The sequence below is a fragment of the Furipterus horrens genome, unplaced genomic scaffold (assembly GCF_987537825.1).
Source record: "Furipterus horrens unplaced genomic scaffold, mFurHor1.1.pri manual_scaffold_7, whole genome shotgun sequence".
NCBI classification, from domain to species: Eukaryota; Metazoa; Chordata; class Mammalia; order Chiroptera; family Furipteridae; genus Furipterus; species Furipterus horrens.
Window position 1 is genome coordinate 108,224,009 of NW_028327177.1, and position 23,483 is coordinate 108,247,491.

Sequence of the window (23,483 nt, forward strand, 5' to 3'; positions counted from 1 at the left end):
CTGGCCTGCTCCTTTAAATCAGCACGATTAATTACAAATCGCATTCACAAAGCCGGATCAAGATAGCACACAGAAAACAATACAAGAATATCACTTCTAAGCTCACATTTTAAAAAATTCCAAATAAAATATAATTAAATCAAGTCCCACAATATTAAAGAGAAAAATGCATTAACTAGAGCAGCGGTTCTCAACCTGTGGGTCGTGACCCCTTTGGGGGTCGAATGACCCTTTCACAGGGGTCGCCTAAGACCATCAGAAAACACATATATAATTACATATTGTTTTGTGATTAATAGCTATGCTTTAATTATGTTCAACTTGTAAAAATGAAAATACATCCTACGTATCAGATATTTACATTACGATTCATAATAGCAGCAAAATTACAGTTATGAAGTAGCAACGAAAATAATTTTATGGTTGGGGGTCACCACAATATGAGGAACTGTATTAAAGGGTCATGGCATTAGGAAGGTTGAGAACCACTGAACTAGAGTTTAATTTTAAAGGTAATTCAAAACAGTAAAATAACTAATTCATTAATAGGAAAACTATTAATCACATTCATTATCTTATAGCTTAAAGAAGAAAAGCTGTGGGATCATTTTGGAGACTAGAAGCCAAGAACAGGATAAGATTTGACATCCACCCATACTTTCTAAAAAGCACAAGGAAATTTTCTTAAGCTGACAACGTCTACTAGAACATACATCAATCATCACACTTAATATGAACCATTTAAAACATCCCCGTTAAGACCAAGAATATGATATGGATATGTCTATTATCACTGATTCCATTCAACTTACTTCTGCTAAGTCAAACCAAGACAACGAAACCAGAGAAAAGAATGTCTGCTATGAATACTAGAAAAGAAGAGATAGAAACATCACTAGTTGTAGAAAATATGTTTAACTCACCTTAAAAATCCAAGATAGTTTACTAAGAACTAATAGAACTAAGGAGGAAATTAGCCAAGGAAGCGAACTGGAGGCTGGAGTGAAGTAACTTGCCCAGATCACGGTCAGCAGAGCCGCGCCTCTAACCTGGGTCTACCTGTCCCCTGTGTGCCTCACTCTCTGTAATGTTAGCGCTCACTCTGGCTTCAGGAGAGCAGAGCCTCACCTTTTTGGTGGTCTGTTTTCACATCCCATGTGACTCTTTTAGAAAATACAAAGCCAATAAATCAGAGATTACCTTCTAGCCTGAATTGGAGCGAGCCTATATCTGAGGTCTTAGCAATGAAAAGTTTTTTCTGCTGTACTTTTTGATAAATTACCACCTAATCTTCCAATTCAACAGCTGGGGAAGTAAATCATTGGTGGAAGATTAACACTCAACTCAAGAACTTCTCAGGAAGCTCCTCCCTTTAATAAATTCCCCCAAACACAGAGACTTAAAAACAATAAGGGGTTCACATGACTTTTCGAGTGACCCACATACTAAATGCTGCCTATTTGTGCATCTGTCAGGAAGGTCGTAGGGTGGCGATTCCACCTGGAGAAAACTGCACATAACCCTGGAACCGAAGGACAGTGCACCTGAGCACTTAGATTTCAACCAAAATCATGGGCAGAGATTGGGGAAAGTTTCATTGCTAGACAACCCCATAATTTGGTCCAAACTGCGCAAACACAAGATTTGAGTAGGAAAAAAGAAGAAAATAAGAAAACCTATCCCCACAAATAAGAAATGGACAACCCCAGTCATCCAAAGTCCTGATGATTTGGAGAAAAAATTCATTCTCCAGTTTCAGTCACACAGGCTTCAAGAAGGGTCCTTTGGCCCTAAGCTTCCCCTTGTGAGGTCTCACAAGGTCAGGTTCATCGCCCTCCACTGATGTGGCAGTCTCCACATGTCCAAAGGTAGTGTCAGTCTCCTGGGTTCTGCTCCCCAGTGCTTTGGTCATGAGTGCGTAGTGGTCCCCTGTGAAGCCATCCTCCCTCAGGGCATGACCTGTCTTCAATTCTGAGCCATCTCTCAGCCATGAACAGGTACCCACAGCTCCCCCTGGGTGCTCTGGTGTGAACAGGGAGGTCCCGTCCTGAGCAGACTTTGGATCCTGACATAGCAGGACCTGCATCAAAGGAGGTAAATCTGTTCCACTCACTCACAGATGGCTCCTTCTTTTCTGTGTGCCCAAGGCTTTCCAGGAACAGCTCTTTGGGTCTGCACATCCCCCTTTTCCTTTTGGAGCTGAATTTTTCCCGAGACCTCAACGCTTCTAGGCTCTGGGTAGCTTGGCATCTTTCCAGAGTTCCCTGGCATTGGCTGGATGGGTTGTTTGTTCCTTTGGTGGGGGGTTGGGGGGATGGGGCGGGAGGGCGAGCAGAGCCCTGGGTCCTCGCTCTGGGATAACTCGAGGGCTCCATTTGAGGAGTGATGCGTCCCTAGGACTCGCGTTTCAGGTGGACCACGTATCCAATGCCTCCCAACTGCCTGCAAATGGCCAAAACCATTGAACAAATGGTCGTGGCAAAGAGCAGAGAAGGAGTTGGCGATCTGTCACACCGGTGAAAGTGAGTATTAGTGATGCAGTGAAATCCCAAACACAAAAAGTAGGACTTGTCTGACCGGGAACCAAGTCGAGGGCAGGATGGGAAGAGCCCTGAGCTCGGAGTCATGCCTCCACCTGCCACAGGCTGAGCGCACCGGGACAAGGCCCAGAACTGCTCAGAGCCTCGGCTCCTTTGTCCAGGTGGGGAATGACTGACTTCAGCTCCCTGTCAAGGTGGGAGGGCTCTGCAAACCAAAGAACAACTCTCACTTCCACCAAGGACGAGAAGAGAAAAGTAGAACCCTGTTACCGTAGATGGTATTTGGACTCTCTGATGACAAACATTAGGTTGTTATTTTTGTTTTCAGATAAGTGAAATGAGTTTCCCTGAGAACCTTTAAGGAAATCCTCAGCCCTGTGTGAGAGTTGACAAGATGTGCACAGAAGCCCGCAGTCAGTCGCTGATACCCAGGGCCTTTTTAGGATCACAGCCAGATGTCCTTCCTGGGTCTTTCTGAAGAGGCCTCCTGTCATCTGAGCCACTCTGCCAGGAAGTTCCCAGAGCCCCAGCTCCATCCCCTGAGCCTTCCCTCTGGTGTGAACTGAACTGCTTTGCCTTCCTTCTGCCCCCCTCTCTGCCTTACCTGGCCCATATCACACAATCTTTCTGTCTGTGCAGGCAGGTGCCCCAGCAACAGCTCCTAACCTAGATGCCACAGATCCCTAGAGGCTCCCAGCATGAGCTTTGGAGAACCCTGGGTCTGTAGCTTGCTTTAGTCCCTTTACCCTGAGTGCCATTGATGCCACACTGCTCCTACATACTGCCTGCTCAAAGGGAGGTCCCTGCTCTTTGATCCTCCATGACATTAATTCTGTTCAAAATTCCTCCAAATATCTTCACCACACATTGGCAGGATTCCTCCAACCAGCCAAGAAACCGCTAGGAATAGATATCTGAGTAGAGATCAGCAAAGAGTTATTTATCTTCAAACAGTTGGTGGGTCTGAGTATGCTGGCAAAAGCCACATATGCGTCCTGGTATTGTCTACTGTCCTAAAAGGTTTTGCCTCCTGTGAGAGAGTTCTGCTTCCTCCATTATAATGTAAGTGGACACTGGAGCCTGGGTTAATTGCTACTGACTGATGGATGAGACCTTAGGAAATGTGCATCAATGTAGCCCCAAATAAATGGACAAGATGGGGGAAAACCTGTGAATCCAGTGGAGTTTTTTTGAATTCAACATTATTCCAGTATTCTTTTTATTTTTCAATACTGTTATTTGTATGTTTGGAGCTTGTCTGAAAAGGCAGTATAGAGAGGAAAACCATGGACCCGGAACAGAGATTTCTGCAACTCTCCTGCCCTACAGATAACCTCTGATAATCTCAGCTGGGACAGCTTCAATGTTTGGGCCTACACTCCCTCTGCTATAAAGGACTCACTGTATTAAGAAGGAAAAGTTAAAGGAATTTTTAACAGTAAATGTTTGTTAAACTGAATTACACGTGAAAAGCGCACCTCTTAATTCTTAGTTTCTTTGAACTCCAATTTATTGCAAGAAGGAAATATTCAAGCCAACAATACTTGTCCTATTTACCTTGCAGCGCTTGGAACCACAGTTCCGGTTTTTAACATATTTGTTAAGCAAGTGGGACTGATAAACTTGTTAAAGAACTCGGCTATTAACAGTGCAAAACCAATACACAGAGTGGTATCTTATTGACATTGCCAATTCCTTTCACCGCTGTTCTGAAGCTGGAACAAAGACTGGAGACATGAATGAACAGAGGCAGTTCGTGCGGTTAGAATCCGTAGCCTAACACTTGGGAACCTGTATGAGAATAACTGAGGGACATAGATGAGTGACAACATCAGCATTAAATCCTGAAAAGAGAATTTTACTGAGAATCAGTGAATTCCTGTCAGCACAAAATCTCCTGGTCCCAAGACACTATTTTAAACTGTTTTGTATTTCTAAGAAAATGGTTCTAGCCTCGCACTTCTGGCAATAATGCTTTTTTGTTCTCCACTCAGTCTTACCAGTCAAACCTGCTCCTGTTTGCAAAACTATGCCTACCTATGAAGAATGTATTTCTGGGTTTGTTCTGGAAATTACTCTGCTCACGCATGCCATTTCCCCTTTTAAAATTTACTTGCAGTTAAAAGAAGAGATGGGGGACAAGGGCAAGGAGATAAGGGAAAAGTTGTTCTCATGGAAGCAGTTGTGCGCGAGACACCGCCTTCAGGCCGGAGAACAGGGTCTGCCAGAAGCCGGAGGAGAACAGTGGCTCCGGTGAGAGTGGAGGGCCGCGTGAACAAGATCTGCTTTCAGATTCCGTAAGTCATTGCTTCGTTTCCTTTTTCTATAAGAAATTGGAAACATCTTAGAGTCACCCATGCCAAGCGTCCACATGGCAGGGCTGTCAGAATGAGCACTACCCGATATGGCTGAAAGAAACTATTGTAAACTGAATGCCTGTGCCCCCCACTGCCACCACCACCAAAATTCATATGATAAAGGCATAACCCCCAATGTAATGGTATTTGGAGGTGTAGCCTTTCGGAGGTCATTATGTTTGAATGAGGTCATGAAGGTGGGATTCTTCCAAGGAGGGGAAGACAGAGATTTTCTCTCTCTGTCTCTCTCTCTGAGCATTCACCAAGGAAAGCCCACGTGAGGACACAGTAGGAAGGCAGCTGTCTACAAAGCCAGAAGAGGATCCTCTTCAGGAATCTAATATTCACCATGATCTTGGACTTCCCATTTCCAGAGCTGTGAGCAATAAATGTCTGTTGGTTAAGCCATCAGTCTGCGGTGTTTCGTTAGAGCAGCCCTAGCTAAGACAGAAGCCCCACAGTAAGCTTCTTTTCTCTGTAATCTCCTAAATGTTTCCAGGAGAATTTGTTTTTGAGCCATGGAGGAGGCTGGAGCTGCTCTTATGATTTGGAGAATTGAGACCAGGCTTCTAGTGGGGAAAGGAAAACTTCATCTGTAACAGAAACCTGTGGCAGATGGACTGTCCTCCCTGCCCGAGACCTGTCTTCCCTTCCTTTTGTCCTTCCACACACCCCTCAATCTGTCCTCTTGTTGTGCCTTTTCTCTTCAGAGAACCCTGGTCTCCCTCATCTCAGTGCCAGACAATGACATGCCTCTTGTTCCCACGTCGGAAATCAGGGAGCTGTGCTTGGCTCTTCTCTCCTTCTCCCTCTGGCACGAGCTATGCTAGTTCAGGTCCTGCAGGAAGCAGACACCAGGAAGAGATGAACGGTGAGAGGATTTTATTCAGGGAAATGCCCGTGTGAGAGAAAACATGGAGGGAGCTGTGTGAGGCTGGGGCAGTTGTCAAATCACAGGGCGAGTCTGAGAGAAGCTTGGGTGGAAGTGTCCTAGGCTGCCTTGTCCAAGGCTGTCCTTACCTAAGGAAGGTTCAGCGAAGCCACCTGGGAGTCCTCAAACCAGTCAGCCACTAGTGGAGGCCTGTGTCTCTCAGGAGCGGGTCTACCTCGGAGTCCTTGCTGACAGTCAAGGCTGGGAGAAGCCTGCGGGAGGGGTGGTGCATAGCTCAGGAGTGCATTTCATAGGGCAGCAGCTGGGACCTTGGGTTAGTTACGCTCCCCCCAGTCGCAGGTCCGGGAGGCACGGGCTCACAGCTGCCACAGTGCACCCCTTGGGCTACACAGATCTACTTCTCCACGTAGCTTTTGGATCCATCTTTCATGGTTCCCACAGGCCCTTCTTCCTGAGGGGAAACTAATAAAGGAGCTTAGAGGAATGAACTATATAGCCCCTGCCACTGTAGTTGATCTCAGGGCTGCAACTCAGCCTGCTCCCTCCTCCAATATGCATTGTGAATTCCTGTCACCCTCAGAAGCCACCTCAGCATGTGTCCATAGCTTAGCTGGTGGTCTGTGCCGCTCACCTCCCTGAAGTGCCTGAGCCCTTTCTCAGTTCAGGGTTGCTGCACAAGTCTGTTCATAGTTATAGGGGGACAGGGAGTACCAGGAGACCCCAAGGTGGATCACCCATATTCCTCGCGCCTGCTATGACATAAAAGGGTCATATGTTTGCCCATCCCTGGGCACGAGAAGTACAACGTGCCCTGCATAGTTTGTAATTCAGTGAGTCCCCTGCAGTATTACTGGCAAACAACTACGCTATTTGGGATCAGAACTTCCAAGACTAAAGAATTCAGATTTTCATTAGTAGTGATCAGTGGGACCACTCTTATTAATACCCCTTGATTCCTGGATCCATGCATTGTTCCTTTTGGGAATGGAGCACCATATACAGGTCCCAGCATTGATATAAACATACTGTGTTTTGAGGGATGGCATCACATTTCTCAGAGTGTTTTCTCCAACCTAGCACTTCAGCCATTCCAGACAGCTGCCTCTGAATGGTGGCCTATGTGAAACAGCCAGTAGAGCCCATGGTCATGAGCCCAATCCTGCACCCTCACTGTAAAGTGAGTCCCCCTGTAGTCAAATACTGGGCTACATGAAATTCCATGTCAGTGAGTGAAGTATTCCATAAGCCCAGGGAGTGTGGTGCCGAGGCATTGCAGACAGGAAAGGCAAGTTCATACCTGGAATATTCATTCCTGTGGAGGTGAACCATTGAAAGAGGCCTAAGGTAGCCAACCTGCTGGGCACCAAGTAACCAGTCAGTGTCCTTAAGGATTAGCATCATATGAAGGACTCAGCATCACTGACAAGTTGGACAGAGGCGGAGTAGCTAGATCAGTCTTAGGATGGAGAAGCCTATGCTGTTGGACCGGTGCGTGGCCTCTCTCTTGCCACTACAGCCATTACAGTCATGTGGCCATCATCCAGTTCTGGGCTGGTGACAGATTAGACTGTTAGCAGTACACCAACGTTCCTGTGAGGTTCTCACTGCTGCTTTAATTTGCACTTCTGATAACTGAGTTAGAGTTTGAGCATCTCTTCACATACAAGTTAGCCGTCGTTTTCCCTCTTCCTCTTTGAACTTATTTCCCCACAGGAACTTTAAAATCAACTCATCTAACTCCAGAAAACAAACAAAAAGCAAACTTAAAAAACATGCATTGATATTTTGATTGGGAATCATGCTAAAATTATATACTAACTTGGGAAGAATTGGTATCTTTAAAATGTTGAATCTATCTATCCAAGAATAAGAGATGTTTTTTCATTTGTTCAAGTCTCCTTTCGTATTTTTCAGGTGTACTTTAAGGTTTTTCTCATTGTAAGTTTTGCACATTTTGTGCTAAGTGTTTTGTTGTAGTTTATATCATGTCGTCGTCGGCGGCGGCAGCCGTCTGTCTCGAGAGACGATGGCGTAGCTTCTTGAGAGTCTATCTGCACCGCCGAGAATGGCTGTGCAGTCCGACTCGGGAGTGACAATCCCTGCCGCACTTGTTACAGGTGAAGGCAGATGGCTGTTGTTGCTGCTGTTGACGCTGCTTCCGCCTCGATCTTTTCTGGACCGCCTCCTCGTTGCGCGCAGCCTCTGCGCATGACGTACCTTGCCTGACCGTGAGCCTCCAGGCTAGGCGGTCGTCTGCTTGAACTTCCCATGTGTTGAGATTGATGGAGCATTGTGTCATGTCCTTTTTGCAGATGTCTTTGAACCGCAGTTTTGGGCGCCCTGTCATCCTCTGGCCTTCTGCTAGCTCGCCATAGAGGAGGTCTTTGGGAATACGGCCTGCATCCATTCTTTTGACATGGCCGAGCCACCTGAGGCGTCTCTCACTAAGAACTGCATGCAAACTGCTCATGTTGGCTCGCTTCAGCACCTCGGTGTTGGGGACCTTATCCTGCCAGGCGACATGCAGGACGCGTCGCAGGCACCTCATGTGGAAGCTGTTGAGTTTCCTTTTGTGCCTTGCGTAGGTGGTCCACGTCTCGCTGCCATAGAGGAGAGTGCTGAGTACGCAGGCGTGGTAGATGCGCAGTCTGGTTTTCTCAGTGAGGCTGGAATTGTTCCACGCTCGCCGGTTCAGTTTGGCCATAACTGTGGCTGCCCTGGCGATTCTCCGATTGACCTCCAAGTCGACTGACAGAGAGCTCGAGATGGTGGACCCGAGGTAAGTGAAATCGTTGACAACCTCCAGGGTGTATCCGTCGATGGTGATGCATGGGGGAGTCCCCATGCCTTGAGCCATAACGTTCGTCTTCGTCAGGCTGATGGCTAGTCCGAACTCCTTATATCATGTCACTCACTAGTAATTGTGCATGTGAAAACTGTCTGGTTTTATCTTAATTTTAGATTTTACTATTTACTGATTTACTGCCTTACTTTGTGTACGTATTTTAATGTATTAGTTTCAGTTTTGATTTCCTTGTGCTTTCTACCTAAGCTATCAGGTCTTCTGTATATATGATAAGAAAAAATGATTATGAGATGTTCTAAATTTAAAAACAAACAAAAACCCAGCTCCCCGAGAATGAGGGAAAGAAACAGTTAGCTTCTTAGTAATAATAGCCGTGGACCACCTCTGACAATTCCCATAAGCCCAGGAGCCTCCGCTTTCGCTTCTTATTTACCCATGGACTTTCCAGTCTGCTGCCCACAGTTAATCCACAGGAGTGACACTTCTTTGAGGACCCTGTCGGACCTATCCCAGGACTAGCCCCGCTTCCCTTTCTCCCATTCCTTTGTCTATAGCTAACGTCAATCCTCTCAGAAAGGCTATCATCTTCCACCCCACTACCTGATGTATAAAAATGCTTGCAAAATTCCAGGACAATGGACAGGTATTTCCTATCTAGCCATGCCGCTGGTGGTTTAGTCTGCAGGTGACCAAGTTTTGCCTTTTGGGAAGACTCTTAAGCTGCAGCTTGTTGATGACCATTCTCCTCATGTCTTCGTTTCTGGATTGCCAACAAAAATTTACCTGCCCTTGCGTGTTCTGTTCTTTCTCAACCACCTGCAAATTGCCAGCTTCCTTGGAAATCCCATCACTGCCCCACCCCCCCTTCTCCCTTGTCCAAAATGACATAAATGCCCTATTTTGCCCAGCTTTGGAATTTTCAGGCTTATGTGGCTTTCCCATGCACCTGTATTAAAATTTCATTTTCTCCTCTTAATCTGTTAACTTGATAATTAGCCCAGCTAGAACTTAGAAAGTGAGAGGAAAAGTATTATTTTTGTTAGCCCTTCACGCCATTCCCCAAGACTGGTCATTTTTGCTAGCAGTAGCCTGATAAACCCTTTCTTTTAAAAAGACTTTCAGCTATGGAGTTAAAAGATTTTTCATACATGAATGTGTCCCCTTTGCAATTCTGACTCCCCTCCTCGTTTTCTTTTGATTGTTTTGCACTTTCCATCAACACAATGTTAAAATGTAATATAAGTAGCAGGTGTCCTCATCTTGTTTCTTGATATGCACAATATTTCCTTGTTAAACAGGATACTAGATTTTACTATTAAAAAAAAAAAATCAGAATTGGCCCATAAACTTTGTCAAAGTTGTCAGTCGTGCTGTATCATCTGGAAATGTGGGATAGATTGTTTGCTAATATTTTAATTTTATTTATTTTTATTTAGGACTTTTATGTTAATATTGGTGTGTGAAATTGGTTTGTTTTATGTGCCATCTTATATGTTGTACTTGCTTCATAAAAAATACACACACACACACACAATTAAAGTTTCCTTCATTTTCTGTATTTTGGAACAGTTTACATAGCATTAGGGATTATCTGGCCTTTAGAAGATTTGGTAGTTTCCTCCTGAAACCACCTGGGCTGAGTACTTTTGCAGGAGTAATCTTTCAAAAACTTTGTCTATTCCTTCTACGAAATTTTTTTTAAATTTTCTATCTCTAATAGGATAAATTTGAGAAAATTGTATTTTCATAGGAAATTAATCACTTATCAAATATATATGTAGTATCAAGTTGTGTAGAGTAATCTTACGTTTATGTGAATATCCTGTTTCAGTGGCTATTTATTTTTTAGTACTTGTGCTTTCATTTTAATTCATAAGCTACAGAAATTGTCCATTTCTTTTGAGAACCACCATTTATTAGCTATTACTTATTTTATATCTAATCACGTACTTTCTTCTTGTATCTATATTAAGAGTTTCTGGGGGGAAAACAGTAAATGTCAGACTTATGAGACTCAGTTAAATCAGTGATGAGGAAATCCATAGCTTTTGAATACTTTATGTAAAGAAAGAAAATTAAAATAGGCAAACTAAGTACTCAACTCAAAAAAGAAACAAAAATGGAAGGTAATAAAGATAAAAATCCCAAAGTCCTAGGCCTTTTTTGAGTCAAAAGCTGACAAGATGGCAGCCATCTGTCCTATCGTTCTAGACTGGCTCCTGGACTTGCACCGCTGTGGGATTGTGACAGCCTGGAACAGTCTTTGGATTCTACTGCTCTTGATCCAATGTGCAGGGCCAAAATCTTTTGAGGCGGCTCAGGCAGTTTAACCAGACACAGGACAGAGGTGGACTTTATCCACATGGCTCTTTAAAAATACTTTAATACCAGCAACCACTATGCAGCATGAAGGGCAGCATTTGTGCAACTCAATGAGCTCATAATTAGCACGAAGCTGAACTATTCCAAAAATAACCTATACATTGTGACCTGTACTTGGCTACTACAGTCACTTTAAAACTGAGGCTAAGGCTGAAATGTAATATGCAAAAGTCAAGAGAATTATATTAATCACAGCAATTCAGCGTAAAATTTTATGTTTACCAATGCCTAGTATTTAAAGTAATTAATTCCCTGAAATCGTATTTCCCATCTTCAGTTTCAATTACATTTGACAGACATTAAGAGTGAACCAGGGAGAATATTTATAATAAATGAAAATAAACCATACATAATTATATATACAATAATGACTTCACTTTGTAAAATAAAATAGAAATATGCCATATTTTATTCACCAAAATATTCACAGTAGTAGTAATTCCTGGAAGGCAAAAAGAAATCCATGTTAGTCATCATTATAGTGCCATCTTATAGAAGAGGGCCTGGCACAAAGCAGGTATTTAATAAGTCTTGCAGAAAAAAATGAAAGTGAGTAATATCTGTCCTTAAAAAAAGGGTACTCAAGTAAATAGATGACATTTTAATGTCTGTATCTGAAACATATACAGGCCTAAAGGCAAAGTCAATTCTCCATGTAACTTCATTATTACAAAGTTAAGTCTTCAGTCAAAAACCCAATTCTAAAAATATAGTCTTAAAAATCACCTATCTACATATATACTAAGACAAATAAACTCTTATGCTGCATCATCATCATCCACTGCAGCATAGATGGCTTGATTCCTCCTCTTTAATTTTCTTTCTTTGTTCAGGTTCATGCTCATCACTCGGCCTCTTCAATGGCACTTCAGTTAAGTCCTTCCCATCTCCAGACTCCACAGCCTCGCCAGGTTTCCCCTCTCTGCCCATTGGGGAACTCAGTGTATCATCAGAAGAGACAAACGTGGAACCTGGCAAGATCCTGACATCAGAAAAGCTCGCAGAAAAGTCAGAAGCTTGGTCCGAGGAAGGTTCTAGGGATGTTGTATTTATGTCACTATGTGCACTTACAAAACTGTCTTCCTCTTCCTCTTCCTCTTCTTCATCTAACATTATTTCATCAGGATTAACAGAGGACAGGGCAGATGTGTCTGTGTTATACTCACTAGGATCTTCTCCAGAGTCATTGCTCCCTGCTTCATCCTGTTCTTCATATTCACCACACAAGTTATGTTCTCCTTTGCTCTTCCGAAGACTGTGGATTGATCCTATGAAGCAACTGCATCTGTGTCTGTGGCAAGCAGCTGTCACACTAAAGTTAAGTGGAACTTTGAGGTCATGATTCAATTTTTCCAATACTTCATTCATTGCTTCTTCTGTTGCACTATAATCCCACATATAAAAGTACAAAACAATGGTCTTTTATATTTTATTGGAGTCAGATCATAAATGATAAATCTAACTATGAACTTCAGCTGCAAGGATAAAAAAAATAAACCATATAGCTAAATTCCATTTAGTGAAATTATAGTTAATTTAGTAAAGGACCACTTTCAAATAAAAATAATTCATAGAAAAAGCTGTCCTTACATTCTAAAGCAAGTATAAATTATTTTAAAGTGTAAACCAACTCTCCACTATATTATTGTTTTATGTACACTTAATCACTTATACACTTATTTGGGTTGGTATTCAGCAATCCATTTTCTTGTAAAACCTGAATTATTCTTACACTCATTTAACAGTTTTCCCCTTAATAAAAAAAAAAGGGGGGGGGGGGTGGGAGCACAAAAACCTTACATACATGGAGAGAGTAAGTCCTAAATAAGGTCAGACTTACCTTGTACGCAGGCCATTATTTTCAGGCATATTCCATGAGCGCCCAGTCACATTAATAAGATTGTTTGTAGCCCTGAGAATAGCGAGCCATTCAATATCATACTCCAAGTAATCAGGAGCACTGGAGTCATGATCTATTTCTATTACCTACAGGAAGAAATTGGTAATTTTAAGAAATACACATCTATTTTTAATACTCTAAGGATTTCGATATAACAATAAATGTTCAAAGGAATTGAATTCAATAGCCTAAAAATATTAATATAATGTAAATATTCCCAAAGAATTCTTAATTACATAAGTTACAAAAGCACAAATTAATAATTTAGAAGACAAAAATTAAATTTTTTTAATTACTGGAAGAGTAAAACTATGTTGCAAAATTATTTCATTTTCTTTTTACCTGAAGAAAGTCTGTATGGGGTAAGCATTTGTCCAAGGCTAAAAATTTGGTTGCTTTGGCAGTCTGTCCTTTATCCTTGGCCTAAACAATATGAACCATGATTTAGGTAAGAATGTTAAAATATCACAGATAATTCATACATTGAACAGGATGGAAATAATCTTTGTTACACAAAGTTGTGTGTCAAAGGAACAACTGTTACTCTTCCAAAGCAAGTTAGTTCTCTAATCACTTGTGCAACAAATAGCACTTAAGCTCTCTGGGCTTCAATCTCCTTACAGAAATCAAAGTAGAGAATATTAATAATAATAATGTGAAATCAAAGCACTTAACACATAAATAGAAGTATATAACAAAAGGATTAAATATCACAGAAGACCTTAGAAGTAAATTGGCAGAGCTCAAAGTATAACTTTGAAGAAATCATAGAAGAAAACTGTTGTTACCTTGGGTTAGGCAAAGATTTCTTAGACACAACACCAAAGATACATGCAAAATAGCCACAGAATGAAATACTATTCAATAATAAAAGAATAAAAGACTGATACATGCTACAACATAAATGAAGCCCCAAAACAAGCAAATAAAGGAAAGCAGGTGCCAAAGACTACGTATGTTATGATTACAGTTACATGAAAGGTTCAGAAAGGGCCAACCCCAGAGACACAAGGCAGATTAGTGCTTGTCTGGGGCAGAGGATAAGAACAACTGACAGCAACCAGACACAAAGGATCTTTTGGGATGATGGAAATATTCTAAAACTGGATTATGTCATGTTTGTACACACACAAAAAATACTGAATACATTTAAACTAATAAATTTTATGTAAATTATATACCAATAAAGGTATTTTTCGAAAAGTGAATTGTCAGAAAGAAACATGGAAGGGGTCACAAACATAAAGGTCATATTGGAATTGGTAAAAACATAACTCACTAAAAATAGTAAGGCACATAGAGGAAAAAATTCAAAGAAACAAGCTCTGGGATGTCCTGCTGAGGACCAGTTATCAACATTCGGTTCTGATGAGGGACAAAGAGAGGTGGAAGGCACAGAGATCACAGGCAGATGCTGGCTGCAGGGCAGTTCTGAAGGAAGTTGTAACCTTTGGTTTTAGTGAAGGGGCTGAAAGAGAACACTGGCAAAGTCAGAGGAGGTTGAGAAGCCAAGAAAAGGGGAGCAAATATGTCGTCAATGCAGATACAAGTCCCTGGTTGATAACAGGAGATGGAGGAGGGTGGGAAAGCAAGTCCAAGCCTGTCAGGAGCCTAAGAGACAGAAGAGAGTGACACACATGGAAAAGGCAACTGATGTAAAGAGATGACTTGGACTCGGAGTTTGGAAAATGAAAGGAGTAAGCTCGCCTCCTCCCAGTGAAACCAGGGAGAATAAGCCCACAACAGAAAGGGCCTACAGGAATGTTTTGAGATGGAACCTTCCAAAGTGTGTCTGGGGGACAGAGTTAAAGTGTACCTCTACCACTGAGAAGTGTTTGGTCAAGTAAGTTTGGGAAGCACTGGAAATCACATCCCACTCTTGGAGTAAGGCAATGCCCACAAGTCCAGTAAAGACTCAGAAATTCTATAGAGACCCTGAGAAGAAATCTCTAACTTCGTTAACCCAGTAATTTTCTAAATATTTTCCCTTTGAAATACTTTATGGGCAAGTCAGAGTGCAGTAGAAATGAGAGATGGGAGAAAGAACCACATATTTCCATAAAAGCCTCATTATGGACATGTATTTATTCTCTACCTTCCATAAAACATGCCAGCCATACAGCTATACAAGGAAAATTTATGTTATCGTAGATTTCCTTCTCCCTCCCTCACCAAATCCTGATGATTCTACTTCCAAAATCTCTCTAGACTCTGCTTCACTCTGTGTTCCTTTGGCCTTAGGTTAAAATCTCATCTTTTGCTTAAATAGCCTTCTCTACCTCCTATTTTATAACACTCCAATCCATCTGCAAAACTGCTGCCTAACTCATCTTTTGAAAATGAAAATCTGACTTCATCAGTCTCCAGCTTTACCTGTTCCCTCTGGTTAAAACCCACACTCCAGAGCACGGCGCAGAAGGCACTTGTGATCTTGCCCCAGGGTCTACGCCTCAGCCATGGGGACTAGCTGCAGTTCCTCAAAGGCACCATGTACTCAGACTTTGCACACATTGGTCCCTCTTCCTCGATTACCCTCATAATCTACTTCTTCCTGGCACCATTGATTCCTTCGGAAAAGTTTCTCTCACTTCAAGCTCTCTGTCCACATCCCCGTCTCACCATTTCCCAGTTTAGCTGCTCCCACAGCACCCTAGGACTCTTTATCACCAACTTATTGCACGAATTTATCATTGCTCGCTTGTCTCTTCCCCTCACTGGATACCGAGTTATTCACAAAAGGAAAGTTATCTTTCATTTCTTTCTCTAACTTTACAACTATGTCAACAGTGCATAGCCCATAGATGTTCAATAAGTGTTTGTTAAGCGAAAGAATAAATATTGTGTTTTCTACCTGATGCTGCATCAAGGCTGCAAACTTCACATGAAGGTGGGCAGAAAACCAATAAGTAGGCTTTAAGTGCTCTAAAAGCTCTGAGGCAGCAGGACTTCCTAAGGTGTTATTTTCTACTTCTTGTCAGAAAAAAGATTTAGTCTTAAGGAGTTGCTTCTTATTTCCATAATGGTATATGCTTCTTGGCCAATCATGAGATAAGAATATGTCCATAGGCTGCTTCAGCTTTAACAGAAAAAACAAACAAACAAACACCTCTTGAAAACAGATGGACCACAAGCAATCCCCCTTTCTTCTCTCTACCACCATGCAACCATTTACCACTTAGGTCTCTGGATTTCTGTGTAATTCTAAGGATCTTATTGTAAGGAAGTCACAGAAGTACTAACCTACTCACTCACAGAGGCAAAAGGGAAGTTTTCTCTCTGCCTCACAAATTATCCTTATTTTCCAGGAAGGCAGGTCAACAAAGGCCCACTTCAATTAAACTGCCAATCAGCTATGGTCTTTAGCATTGGGTTTCTAAAATATGTATTAACCCTTTTTGGTAAAGAAACTACTCTTTTAAGATCCAGAGACACCAGATTTCATAAGACATCTAATATAAAAGATACAGTAAACCCAAAGATATAGTCTACTTTTCTTCTATCTAGTGGATTCACATAGTATACACAAAAAAACTGTTTACTACATAAATCATATTAGAGGTATTTAAGGTAGCTGGTGTCTGCACGATGGATACAAAATATACTCCATACCGTATTCATCCTAGCACCTCCAAGTAATCTGAAACAAATACTTGGGAAACTAAATTTAAATAACTTACGTAATTGTTTAAGACAACATAAAATATAAAAAAAGATATGATAACCACTGAATAACTAATATGGGCAATAAGTGCAATGAAAATTCAGTGAAGTGTGATAACTTTAAACTAGAACACTGGATGCAAAGTGATATCTAAGCTGGGTCTTCAAGGACTGGTAGGACTTAGACCGGCGAAAGGGAAAATGCACTCCACGTAAGGAACTGCTATGCCTAGGGCATTAAAGAAATGCCCGGGAGCATCCTTATGCTCCCCCAGAGGCTGTGTGGTATGGTGGGAAGAGCCTGAGTCCACTCAGACTGGCTCTGCCACTTAACTACTAGGGAAATCTTGGGCAGGTTGCTTATCTCTCTGAGCACTGGCCTCTCATCCTTAATGTGACAGAATCTGAGTGGCAATGATACGAAATATCATGTGTGCAAACTGCTTAGCCCAGAGTCAGGTGTTGAACGGGTCCTCAAACAAACACCTAGCTTTACCAACTCTCCACTTAAGCCAGTGTTTCGACACCACCTTCACGATTTTCCCATGTTTTCTGTCACATTTACTGTTATTTATTTCCTACTTAATACCATTCTTTAAAATAAAATATTTTAATATTTTCCTAAAAGTGTCACTTTATTTCAATATATATTCTTTAGCCTTACCCTAAATAATAATATCTAAAATCATGGATTAAATGCTTTATTTGTGCTCACTAAAATAAATTTAAAACCATAAAAGTATTTTAATGTTCACCTGTGAATCTCCTAAAAACAACTCAAAATCCAAATTTCAGAAATATTGAATTAAGCTCTTCATGAAAGTAATATACCAAAATGATCAAATACACTAACATTTTTTCAAGTCTGCCATAATGTACTTTTTACATACCTGTTTTAATTTATAGACTTCAATATTTCTCACATGATATATACTCCTTATTGTAGCTGAATTATAAGGTGGGCACTCAAAATGACCCTAAATTGAAGAAGAGAAGTAAGCTGTATTCAACACCTTTAAAGACTGCAAATATAAATAGATACATTCACTTCCCTAAAACTCATGTCTGTTACCAATGCTTTTGATTCTTAAAAATTTCCAAAAAACACTGCTCTTTATATGCTGATATTCTCAACTACTAAGTAATCACAAGCTATGAATCCAGATCATTCAGGGCTTGTGATTTTTTAAATTAAATTATATTTAATTTACTGTTCATTCACATACTTAAAAAAAAAAAAAACCTTCAGAAAGGTCTAGAGTAAAAAGTGTTCCTCCTAGAAAATATATAAGTAGATCACTAGGGCTGGGTGGGAGTGGGGATGAATTGCAAATAGGCACAAAACTTTTAAGGCGTGATAGGCATGGTCTAAATCTAGATGTTGGCAAAATCTAGAGGTACAACTCAGTATATTTGCTAAAACCACTGACTTGTATACTTAAAATGGTATATAAATTTTACCAAGATAAAACTGCCAAACAATGGGAGGGGTCCTTCTATTCCCGTCCCCCCAGCCATCAGCAACACTACCTAGACGCAGCTAGTATTAATCAGGTTTTAGTTATTTTACTCTGGGAATATCATCTATGCATATAATATACCTGTCTTTATCCTCACCCTTTTTATACAAATGGCAGTATACTTTATACATGTTCTGGGCCTTGTTTCTTTCACTTAACATATTTTGGAGTTCTTTTCATATCAGTTACACGCAGATCTGCTTTTTTTCCCTTTATATTTTTAATGGTTTCATAGCATGATACTGTATATACAAGATATATTTAATTAGTTCCTACCTTTTGCTATTACAAGAAAAACCGAAATAAACAAATTTGCATACACCATTTTGCACATGTGAAATATACCTATAGCTACATTCCTGGAAGTAGAACTCCTGGGTTAGAGGACTTTTATAATTTCCACAGATATTCCCAATGGTCCCTCCAAAGAGTGAGTGCCACTTGCACACACGCCTGCCACGTAGGAGACAGCTTATTTTTGTATGCCCATGCCAACAGTTTAGAATCATGGAGAGCAGGGCACTGGGAAAGGACTTGTAACTTAACAGTTACATTGAGGATGTAAGTTTTACCTTTGTAATTTAATTCTAGAAATTTTTTAATCAAATGTGAGTCCAAGCTATTCCTTTAATTTTCATATCAAGGTATAATTCATTCAGATATTGTAGGATGAGTATAAAGTGGTAAACAGATAACCATTGAACAACATGGGTTTGAACTATACAGGTCCACTTAGAGATGATTTTTTTTTTTCAACAGATACCTGTACTATTTTGATCTGCAGTTGAGAGTACACAGATGCGGAAGGCCAACTGTGTGTATTGATCTATAGCATTTTACACAAAGGCCTTCTGCATCCATGGATTTGGGTATCCACATCGGTGGTGGTGATGGGCTGTCCTGGAACCAATCCCTAATGAATATCAAGGAGCAACTGAAGTTTTGGGGAAGTCAAATTTATATGTGGACTTTTAACCACACAGGGGTCAATGCCTCTAACTCCTGTGTTGTTAAAGGATCAACTATACTCATACAACAGAATACTATTCACAAATTAAAATGAATATATTAGAGTTACATATATCAATATAGATTTCAAGAACATATTAAACAAAGAAGAAAGCTGAAGGAAGATACATACAAAATGATACATTTATATGAAGTTTAAAACATGACATATACTGTTTAAGGCTGTTACAAATATGGTCATGATATAAAATGATTCAGAATAGTGAATCATGAGGAAAAGGAGAGATAAAAGAAGAATGAGATTGAGCACTGATAATGAGTTTCAATTTTACCTATACTGTTTTAGTTCTTAAAAATCAAAACTAAAAATGGCAAAAATACTAAGAATTGATAAACGCTTGACGGTGGATACAGATGACACATTCTAGTGTCCTCTATATTTCCATATGCATAAAATATTTCATAATATAAATTATGAGACTAAATCAGTCAGTGTATAGAAGAAATCCAATGAAAAAGTCAAACTATATATTATGCTTAAGAAACTCTGGGGCACGTAAGTTTTAAAGTTTGAAAACAATTCAGAACAACAATACCTTTTCGATAGTCATGAGATTTGAAGATACCGGAGATTCCACCAACCCTTACACCTCGGTATCTTACGACGCCTGCCAAACCTGAAAAATTACACAGTTAGGTAAGATTACTACAGGCAAAAGCAATCTCTTTACTAACTCAACAGTTTAGAGGCCTAGAATTCAATGCAGTCCTAAAATTATCTGAAAATAAAGTAGCATGATGACTTTACTCTTTTATGTAGTAACATGCCAACAATATATAAGGCAGTCTAGGGAGCAGTGGCCTAGAAGCAGATCAGTCAAGAGACTAAGCAGAAAGAAAAAAACAAATAAGAGGATGCGTTAAAAGGTACCTAATGGAATATGAGGGTGGAGTGTGGGAATAGATAATAAGTGTCCTATGATGGATTTATATGTTATATATCTGAAAGTCAACAAGTGTAACATATAAGGAACCTGCAGTTTCTATATTTCATTTCTGAATAAGCTTCAGACAATTTCACCTTTTCATTATGTTGCAGCTGTCAAAAGCTGATCAGTAGTGAAGTAGAGAAATTAAGTTTCTGTAGTTTTCAGAAACACCTATAAACATTTCAGTAAAGAGAGAAAAGGACTGTATCGTTTAAAGGGACTAAAACTGAACCCAAATCTGATCAGGTCTGTAAATCTAAATGCAAATTATAGGCAATGCAGAGGATAAAAGGAACATGTTGAACAACTCAGTGAATTCCAACAGCTAAATCCAGAATGCAGGAAATTCTAAAAGAAAATATGCATTTTTCTTCAACAAATAAATGGTATGGGGGAAGGAAGGAGAGGGAGAAAAGGAAGAATTAGAGCCCAGGAGACTTCAGAATCATGACAATCCAATGAAATCTGCGGAACTTGTTTGGATCCTATTGGAACAAATCAACTATAAAAACCACATCTTTGTGATAATTAGAGAAATCTAAACATGAACTAGGCAGCAGAAAATAACAAATTACTCTGTTATTTTAGTTAGGTATAATAATGGCACTGTAGTTATGGTATTTTTAAAAATCCTTATCACTTAAAAAATATGTACTGAGTGAAATAATCTCATGGCTGAGATTTGCTTTAAAATATCCAGTTGCTTTCTCCCACAAAGTAATTTAGGGGAGAATGGGTTGAAATAAGGATGGCAGGATGATAACAGTGGTTGAAGGTAGAAATTCCCAGTTTTTTAAAAATTTATATTATACCACTTCACTTATATGAGAGACCTACATAGTAACTGGAAGAAATGTGAAGAGGAGTTTTGCTTGCACCAAAAAAAAAAAAAAAAAAAAAAAAAAAAAAAAGGTGAAAAGCCAAAACAGCACTCAGAATTTGTTTTGCAGCGTGCATGCAGAGCAGGGAGAGCAGTCCTTGCTTCCAAGCCACCATAGTTTTGACCTGTGTCTAAGCATCCGCGCTTCATCTCGGCTTATTTTCTGCATCCATTAGCAAGTCGTGTTCTATGGTAGCACAAAAGTCTAAGAGAGCTTCTAAGAAAGGTATACTTAGCATAAAACTAGATGTGATTAAGTGTATTCGTAGGATTTGGTAGGTTATTTTCTGGGTCGGAGAACACTCAAAATTTTTGCATGTAAATTAATGGAAGTATTCATAGGAACACTCTACTTTCAGATAGTGAACTATTTTCTGTTTTTGTGTATGTTTAACAATTTCCCTTATAAAAACTTAGTTTTTTTAAATTTAATAAAAAGAGTGGGGGAAAAATAAAGAAAGTGAAAACTGTGTAAAGTCTTTGCAGTTACAGTAACTATTGCTTAAAACACTAGATGAAGCATGGACATATTTTCATGATTACCAACATAAATTATTTTAATTAAATTGCCATGTTAAGAGACATACCCCAAACACCATGCATCTCAAGATGTTGCCCAACTGGAATACAAATCTTAACAGACTCTTCCATCCCATCAAACCAAGAACTGACCCAGAAACACATACCGAAGTAATAAATGTTTGGTGCCACCCAGTCACCATAGGGTAACTCTTGCAAATGATTTGAGGCTTCATGATTTCCCCCAATGACGACTGTGAGAACTGGGGCCTTCTTCTCTCCAGAATAATACCTGGAACATAGGAGTAACGTTTCCCATTGTCATAGCAGAAATGAGACACAGAGAAAAGCAATTAGGTGTGCCTAATACAATTCGACGTAGCAGAAAAGCAAAATAAGGTCTTAAGGGAAAAAAATCTGAGCTCATCATGAAAAGTTTTAAAATCTCTTTTTAAATGAAGTTTCCATATGAGGGGATCACTCTCGAAGGTATATGACTGTTCAGCCACTATGAACGCACACCTGAAACTAATACAAAATAATACTTAATGTAAACTGTAATTGAAAAATAAAATAAACAATTTTAAAAGTTGCCTATCTCTGGCCTTAAGACTGAAGGGCTGCCACCTTGGGTTTCAAGCCAGTGAGGTCAAGAACTTTGTTAGTTCACTGCTGTAACCTTAGCTTCTAGAACCGGGACTAGCACATAGCAGGCGCCCAATGAAAGCTCCAGGGTCATTAAATGAATTCGTCCCAGAGTCCTATCAAGTAGTAGGTTAACCCGTCAGCTTCTTCCTTCACGTTTTTGGCCTCAGGTTGAGACGCCTTCCGAAACAAATAAGACAGGCGAGGTGACTAGAGAGAAGAAAAGTGACATTTACTAAACGCTGCTAGAGACGCAGAGCGTGAACAAAGATGCGAACTAAGAGAGACAGCTAGTCAGTGGCAGAGGGGAGTCGAACCCACTCCGGGTTCTCTCCCTACTGCTAGCTAGTCACACCTAGCAGCGCCGGGTCCCAGGGCCGCGCCGCGCACCTCACCTGTAGAAAGTCTGCATGTGGCGGTACTTGGGGGGCACAGCCATGCAGCGCAAGTCCGCCTCGGTGCGCACAGCCTGGAAGTCGCCGCAACACAGCAGAAAGTCTATGGGCCCCGGGCCGCGCTTTTCCGCCAGCGCCAGCGTCTCATAGATCTTGTCCAACTCTCCGTGGCAGCAGCCGGCCACAGCCACCCGCATCCTGCCGGCCTGAGGCGGGGAGCACTGTCCGCAACCCCCTAGAGCAAAGCAAGCCCAGTTCGGAGGGAAGACACCAGTCTGCTCGTTCAGCTCCCGCCAACCTCAGCAAGGCTGCTGCTGCCTTGTTGAGACGCCTGCACTAAAATTGACTTCCGGTTTCAAATCTCGCGCGAGAGAGATGGGCAGGCAGGAATAACCCTGGGGTTCCAAAGAGCTTTCAGATGGATTCAGCTGTGCCTGTTTTCGCAGGTCTTTAAGTCTTAGCAATTTGACAGGTAATAAAAAATCACGACAATAGTAAAAAAATAAAAATAGAAGTCCCCAGAAATTGAAATTTAGTTTGTTAAAATTAAACTAAGCGAAATAACTGAGCAGGTGAGATTAGCTAATTCCCTAGGACGCAGCTCTCAGGGAAAAGATAAAGGCCTGAAAGTAAATTAGAACTTAAAAGCAAACAAACAAACAAAAAATTAAAGAACCAACAAAATAAAAATAATTTTAAAATAAAACGTAAAAACTCACTGATGATTTTAGTATTATCCCTCCAAAGATTTTCTAAAATTATCAGGTTTTTTGTTTGTTTGCTTGTTTGTTTGTTTTTAGCGGCCAGTGATTCTTCATTTTCCTAGCAAATAGTTGTTTGCGTAACTAGGCAGCAAGCTCTATTAAAAGCAGATGAGTGTCTCAAAAACATCCAGGAGGAAAAAGGACCAAACTGCCAATTGCCAAATGAGTGGCCAAGACAGAAACAAGCGGCCAAGACAGAAACAAGCAAAAATAAAATAAAACACCTCTGACAAGTCTAATCCAGAAAAGTAATCTAGTCACGAGA

General features: G+C 40.6%; 1 pseudogene; it reads right to left on the minus strand.

Annotated features, from left to right (window-relative positions):
* Positions 1-11,162: 11,162 nt before the first annotated feature.
* On the minus strand, positions 11,163-22,762 carry LOC150005020 (lariat debranching enzyme-like; annotated as a pseudogene).
* Positions 22,763-23,483: the final 721 nt, after the last annotated feature.